The 7,400-nt window shown below is 32.8% G+C and overlaps 1 protein-coding gene across 1 annotated transcript in view; it reads left to right on the top strand.

Moving 5' to 3' along the window:
* Positions 1-7,400, top strand: part of LOC122089719 (E3 ubiquitin-protein ligase PUB23-like) — a 41,141-nt gene that overhangs the window by 32,175 nt on the left and 1,566 nt on the right. The window lies entirely within an intron of this gene.

The raw sequence follows: 7,400 nt of genomic DNA, 5'->3' as shown, positions 1-7,400 counted from the left end.
CCCATCAAGATTGTCGTCATTGCTACATGACTCACATGATGGTAGTGGGTGGTCCTATCAACTTATGACTTCTTACATGTCCAAATTATATGAAACAAAAGAATGGAAGTAGTTGAAAAGTGTGTTTAAAGTATAAAATACAAAGAATGCCATTTCATTGAATTGTAATGGGCATTTATGTATTGAGGCACTCTATATTCTTGTTTGGGTATGAAATTTCAATAATGAGGTGGGATTGGGTTCTCCACAACATGGACCAACCTATGCCTATCACACAAAAAATGAGGTTATTTTTCTTTCTTCTTTTGGTCTCTATATTGAACATAGAAACCTGTACAAATGTAAGTTCTGGGAATCTCAGAGGATAATTAAATATTTTGAAAGTATTTTAATTATGAACCTTAAAAACCGTGGTGTAGTTAGTTATCACGCTAGTCTCATACACTAGAGGTCCCCAGTTCGAACCTGGGCTCAGACAATTTTCTTTCTCATTTTTTTAACTGTTTTCTGCCAATCTAATTCCACTCCTAAAACACAAATCAACTTTTAAGCTTTTTCATTGAAACACGTAGTCTTGGATTCAGAAGTAAATAATCTTATTTGATTATTCAATTTTATTTAAAGATTCTAGAGATTAGATCCACTACACATCCAATTACCTCGTCGTACATGTGATCGTATGATTTACCAATATGTGTGCCTATTGGAAACGTTTGTTAATCTTCGACTAAGATGTCTTGTGGTTGTTTAGGTATTTGCTTTTGAAGACAACCCTTGGTGTTGTCTTTCCTTTTCTCATATATAGAGAGTTGTAGCCCATTTTTGTAATAGTTTTTGTGAGGCAATCCTGAAATTCTATTTTCTCTTGAACTTGGTGTTTTCTTTTTATGGTTTTGTTATGTCCAATTGACTAGAACTGTTGGTGTCTCTAAGTGGCCTAGTCAATAAGTGCATGAAGCGCTACTTATGTAACCTTAAGAAGAGGTACTCAACCCACTGATTTGTTAAGTTTTTTCTTTGTTTCTTAGGTTTTTGAAGATGTTTTCGGTGCTTGTGTATGTCATCAACCCTGGTTTGTCTATGATTTAGATACGTAATCTATTCCCCTTGTTAGATGTGTTATCATGTATGGTTTGGATGAATATTTACAACAGAATATAAAGTTTAAATTGGAGTCGGAGGGACTAGTTGATTCAAATAGGGAATAGCTTCGAATTGCTTAGAATGGTTTTGGCAAGATATATTATCTGATTATTGAATTTAATGTCTTTTCTTTTCTCATATATAGGGAGTTGTAGCCAATTTTTGTAATAGTTTTTGTGAGGCAGTCCTGAAATTATATTTTCTCTTGAACCTGGTGTTTTCTTTTCATGGTTTTGTTATGTCCAATTGACCACAACTGTTGGTGTCTCTAAGTCACCTAGTCAATAAGTGCATGAAGCGCTACTTATGTAACCTTAAGAAGGGGTACTCAACCCACTCATTTGTTAAGTTTCTTCTTTGTTTCTTAGGTTTTTGACGATATTTTCAGTGCTTGTGTATATCATCAACCCTGGTTTGTCTAAGATTTAGAAAAGTAATCTACTCCCCTTGTTAGATGTATTATCATGTATGGTTTGGATGAATATTTACAACAGAATATAAAGTTTAAATTGGAGTCGGAGGGACTAGTTGATTCAAATAGGGAATAGCTTTGAATTGCTTAGAATGGTTTTGAGAAGATATATCTAATTGTTGAATTTAATGTCTTTTCTTTTGTCATATATAGAGAGTTGTAGCCCATTTTTGTAATAATTTTTGTGCGGCAATCCTGAAATTCTATTTTCTCTTGTGCTTGGTGTTTTCTTTTCATGGTTTTGTTATGTCCAATTGACCACAACTGTTGGTGTCTCTAAGTGGCCTAGTCAATAAGTGCATGAAGGGAGACTTATGTAACCTTAAGAAGGGGTACTCAACCCACTGATTTGTTAAGTTTCTTCTTTGTTTCTTAGGTTTTTGACGATGTTTTCAGTGCTTGTGTATGTCATCAACCCTGGTTTGTTTATGATTTAGATAAGAAATCTATGCCCTTTGTTAGATTTGTTATCATGTATGGTTTAGATGAATAATTACAATAGAATATAAAGTTTAAATTGGAGTCGAAGGAACTAGTTGATTCAAATAGGGAATAGCTTCGAATTGCTTAGAATGGGTTTGGTAAGATATATTATCTGATTGTTGAATTTAATGACTGAATGAACAAACCAACAGGCCTAACCAAACTTAATGAAAGTGAGTGGGGTTCAGTGTGTGAATTTGTTTCTGTTTGCAGTTTGGTTCTGGTTCAGGACAAGCCGATTAATAGGTATATCATATTACTACACGTAGAAAAACTGTAATTATAGGGCATTTATAGTTGCAGGTTTTTAAACCGTAGTTAAATATCCATAGCTACAAGTGTATTTTGTTGTAGCTAGATGTATCCCCACCAACTTAAGGTCCTACACCATTTCTATCTATTTAGGAAATTACGCCTCATAGGTTAGGGTATAAACAATTTTCTATATGGCAAGCCAATTATTAGTCCATAATCCGGCTCAAGGTAATCGGGCTAATTGAGCTTTAAACTATCTAATTGAGTTATAGAAGTACCACAAATGGTCCTTAATCAATCAGACTACATGGGTTAAACGGGCTATAAATAGTTGGTTATCAGTCAATCAAAGCATTCAATCGGTCCCTATCAAGAAACCATTGGGCCACTTCCTGAGTTCCTGAATATCAATCAGAACCTGACACTTTTATTATTATTATTGTTGAACTCATGATGAACTCTTAATTTTGAGGTGTTGGACTTTGCCAACTGAGCAACCCCTTTGGGGTTGAGACCTATATGTTTAGTAATCGATAAGACCAGTATCAAGCTTCAACCGATAGATTTAGGTCAGGCTTACCAGTGTGAATCATCTCTTGACACCCCTAACTAGTGTCATGACTTCAACAATTACTTAATCCCCATGTTGAAATGAATCTAAGAATATTCCACTATAAGTCATTCTTTATAGATAACCAAACGTAGCCTATGTTAATATTGGTTTTGCTTTTATTAGTACATGGACAGCACAACCCATGTTTCCCAAATTATTATTTTTTCATATAAAACATGGGAAAATACTGGATATATTGCCGGTATACCTAGGTTTTTGTTTATCTCTCTCTCTCTCTTTTCCTGGAAAAGTCTTCTATACCCCTTCAATCCAAGCTCTCTAGTTAATTGAGCAGCTAACTCCACGAAAGTGTGACATACCTAACCTCTTCCCATAAAACATATAGCTTTGAACAAGATAGGAGACAGCCATGCCACTATCTCATAGTGTCAAATTTTCTTATCCATTCCTTAAACAGAAACTCTTGTAGTAGAAGACAACCAAAGCCCTTCAAGGACAAATGATTCCCATATAATATTGCTTCTTACTCATTAACTCATTACTTGTCAACTTTGAACACATTATTAACCCTTATCACTTATATAGCATATTTTCTATTAAAATTGAAATTTGACTAATGAGATGTATATGGGATTCACTCCCAGTTGCACAGACCCATATATGTTAGCTCATGTGGCATCCATGAAAATAATGGCAGTTCACTAACTTTGATGGCATTATCAAGAATACATTTATTATTTGCAATAGATATTTGTTTCAAATTTCAAGTTCATCCCATCACAACCCTTCTAATTAATATTAGACTTTTTCTATTTTGGGGTGAAATTCTAATATTAGACTCATTCTTTGTTCAAGAGTCAAGGCTAACCAAAGTCTGTTATGATCATATATTATAATCATGTCATAGTTTGTAGGATTAGGATCCTCTACAGATACCTTGGCTATTTCAAAAATACAGAAAAGACTGTCAATGGCTGTATTTGATTTTAAACAAGCCAATGAGAGCGTTCAAGATGTCTCAGTGAGTTTAATTAGACATCTATTAATGTGAAGGATCTTCTATGCATGGAGCCAACTACATAGCACTAAATTTGGTCTTTTAATACAGAATGACAAAGCTTTTTTGGTTGTCTGACTCGCCATGTATTTGATTTAGCCCTCAACTTTGGTCTTTTGGTGACTCAAGATGACAAAGCCTTACATCATATAGGATTATCATGGAACAACAAGAACTTAATTATTATAAAATACTCAATTGTGTCTTTATTGCATTTTATTTTGTTTTGTGGATATTTAATTAATCCATTTTGATATAACACACAATATTTCATTTATAAATTTTAAGTGGTTTACATTGATACTCTCACACTTTAGTTTGCATCAATGTGTGTGTGTGTGTGAGAGAGAGAGCAATAAAAAAAAGTTTATCTGCTCCCTCCTGATCTTCTCCTCTTTTATAAATTAGATTGTCCACTAATAGTAGGTTACCTTATCTAAATCCATTCAAATTCAATAGGTGGTGGTTCTGTTTCTTGTCAATAACAAATATCCTTGTTATCTACGAACTGGAAAGAAATAGAATTCAATTGAGTATTTTTGCTATTTCAAACACTTCGTAATATTAATTAATCTTATTAATAGTATATGAGGATATTAATAAGTTTTTTACTATTATCTAAAAAATAAAAATTACAATTTAATCAATTAATTGCATAAGAGAGAGGGCATATCCGATGCAGGAAGCTCTCACATGTGTGAGGTCCGGAAGGCAAGAATTACAAAGTCTTACCCCAAGAATGCCATAGGTTATTGGGACCGCTTGATCACCAGGTTGTAATATTCATAATTAATTAATTGCATATTAGTACAATACCACATAATACAAAAGGGCATGTAATCTAATTACTGCCAAACCCTAGTACATCAAATAGATCAATGTAGCAACAACGACTGAGAAGACAGAATAGAGGCCAGGAATGATCAAAGATGCAATGATCCGGATATGCCCGAATTAAACAGAAATGCCCCTCGATTGAAATATACTAAAGGGCATACAATTTAATTACTACCAAAACCCTAGTCCATCAAATAGGCCAATGCAACAATGATTGAGAAGACACAGTTGAGGTCGGGAACAGTCATACCAATCCAATCCTAATTCAAATCTGCCGGAATTAAATAGGAATACCCCCTCGGTTGATTTATTTATTTTTTTTTTTTTTTAAGTGTTTCACCATTGTCTGTACCAATCCATTGATACCATATCGGCCAAGAATTGATCAAGGTCGATACAACAGATTCAAGCCGATCCAATCTGATTCCTTAAACCATGCATTGCAGAGATTCTATGCCATTGATTGGAGAAATATATTTTGTTAAATATTTAATAAAATCATATAATTAAAATTTAAAACAATTTATAAACAAGTTATAGGATTCTGATTTTTATCTGACTATACATAGAAATTCTCTCTTGTCAATACTCTCCAAAAGAATAGTGAATTCTATGTTGAACGACTATTTAGTTCTCGATTAAACGACATGAATCTAGTATACTAATATATAATTAGATAAAGGCACCGACCATTGGTATATCAAAACCTTTTATGCATAATTGCATGACAATGGCCTTTTAGGTCAAAAGACCAAATGAATTTTATAAATGAGAAACTTGTGGATTAATTTCTTACTAATTGATAGTGATACATGCAAGATTCTTGTATGCTCCTTTACAATTTACACACCATATATGTCCTCACAACTATATCTTAGAATCAATATCAGAGAAACACATGATGTGACAATTATGAAAAAGATGTCCAATCATGTTCTAATCGATTACATTTTATGTGAAAACCTAAGAACAATCATAGCCATTAATGATTTTGCAAATTAAATGAAATTAATATAAATTAGAAATTTCAAGTATGATGAACATACATCCAGTACTAAACTCTCTATCTAATAGTCGAATTGGACCTTTACCAAAAAAAAAAAAGGTCCAATTGGACACATCATTTATCTCCCGTGACAAAATAGATTATGAGGTTAATTACTAACAAATCTTTGTAAAAATAATAGTTCGTCCTAAAAAATAAAATCTAAGATAATACTTGAGGAATTGTACTGATCTACACACCTTATATTTATATTAGGTAAATGATTGTGCATCTCCTATGCTAGTGCAAGGGCCAATGAGGGCGTGCACACGAAAATAAAGATAAGATGAATCTTTTAAGTTTCACAAAGGTGAGAAATAATTTCATCAACTTACGTGTTGAAATTAGGGGCCACACGACTAGGGACCATTGGATACTCTATATTTCTGTCATTAATTGCCCAATACTGTTGAAAGCACACTTATTATTACTTTTCCATTGAGTCATCACAAAATCTGTCGGCATAAATTGATTTGCCTTTCCAAAATTCAATGGAACAAGTCCAGAAATCCGTCTCTTCAAACTAGAGCTATAGAAGATATATAAGAGAACAAAAGAAGCCTAATTAAGAAAACTTACTCCAACATGGTTGAATGTCCTTGTATTTTACATGCTTTGAAAGACAAAGAGATAAGCATTAGTTTACTATAAAATTCATGATAGAAATGGTCGACATTTTATTTTTTATTTTAAATAAATGAAAAAGAAGAAGAAGATTCCTTAATCTAATTATCTCATGTGCCATGATAAGCCAGTTAACTATCTCCACTTCATTTAATCCTTTTTTCTATTCTTCACATGCGGATGACACATCTCTCTTCTTTTATTTATTTTTTCAGAAAAAAAAAATCAAAAAAAAAAATTAAAGGGGTTGACTATACATGGCGGTGGAGATGTTTCAGTCACCATCCGTCTCTCTCACTCTATGTCTCTATTTTCAAAGCTACAGTGTTCAATGCTCTTGCTTTTCCCTAACAATTTCAATTAATTAAATAATGGAGCCTTTAATCCGTTGTTTTATGATAAGTGATGAGGTTAAGGATAAAGACTCATAATATTTTATATTATGGGTTGTCTGTCGAAATTAGCTTAATGTTGCTCCCACGACTTTAAATTGCCCCATGAGTGAAGAGCATGTTATTAGTTTTAGCTCCCCAAACAGATTATTATAAATTGTATTATTGGAATAGAAACCATATACATAATGTGAATTAAAAAAAAAAAAAAAAAACCAAAAAAAAAGGGATTTTCCCCATAATTATGATGATAGTGTTTTGATTTTCCTTTTCGGTAGTGAAATCATATACTTTTCCTTTTATTCTTACATAAGATAGATTTTTCGCTGATGTGTTCAAAGGTGGACAAAAAAATTTTACAACCCAAGCAGTAGGAAATTTCCAGCTGCCTGCCATTAAATCTGTTGGATAGATTAGTATGATAAGTATTTAAAAAAATAAAAATAAATAATAAAAATAAATAAAAATAAAAATAAAAATTGGGGGGAGCGGGGTTTAGAGATGGAGGGGGGGGGGGG

The sequence above is a fragment of the Macadamia integrifolia genome, chromosome 9 (genome assembly GCF_013358625.1).
Source record: "Macadamia integrifolia cultivar HAES 741 chromosome 9, SCU_Mint_v3, whole genome shotgun sequence".
Classification (NCBI taxonomy): domain Eukaryota; kingdom Viridiplantae; phylum Streptophyta; class Magnoliopsida; order Proteales; family Proteaceae; genus Macadamia; species Macadamia integrifolia.
Note: the sequence above shows the minus strand (reverse complement) of the source record. Positions and strands in the feature narration are given on the sequence as shown.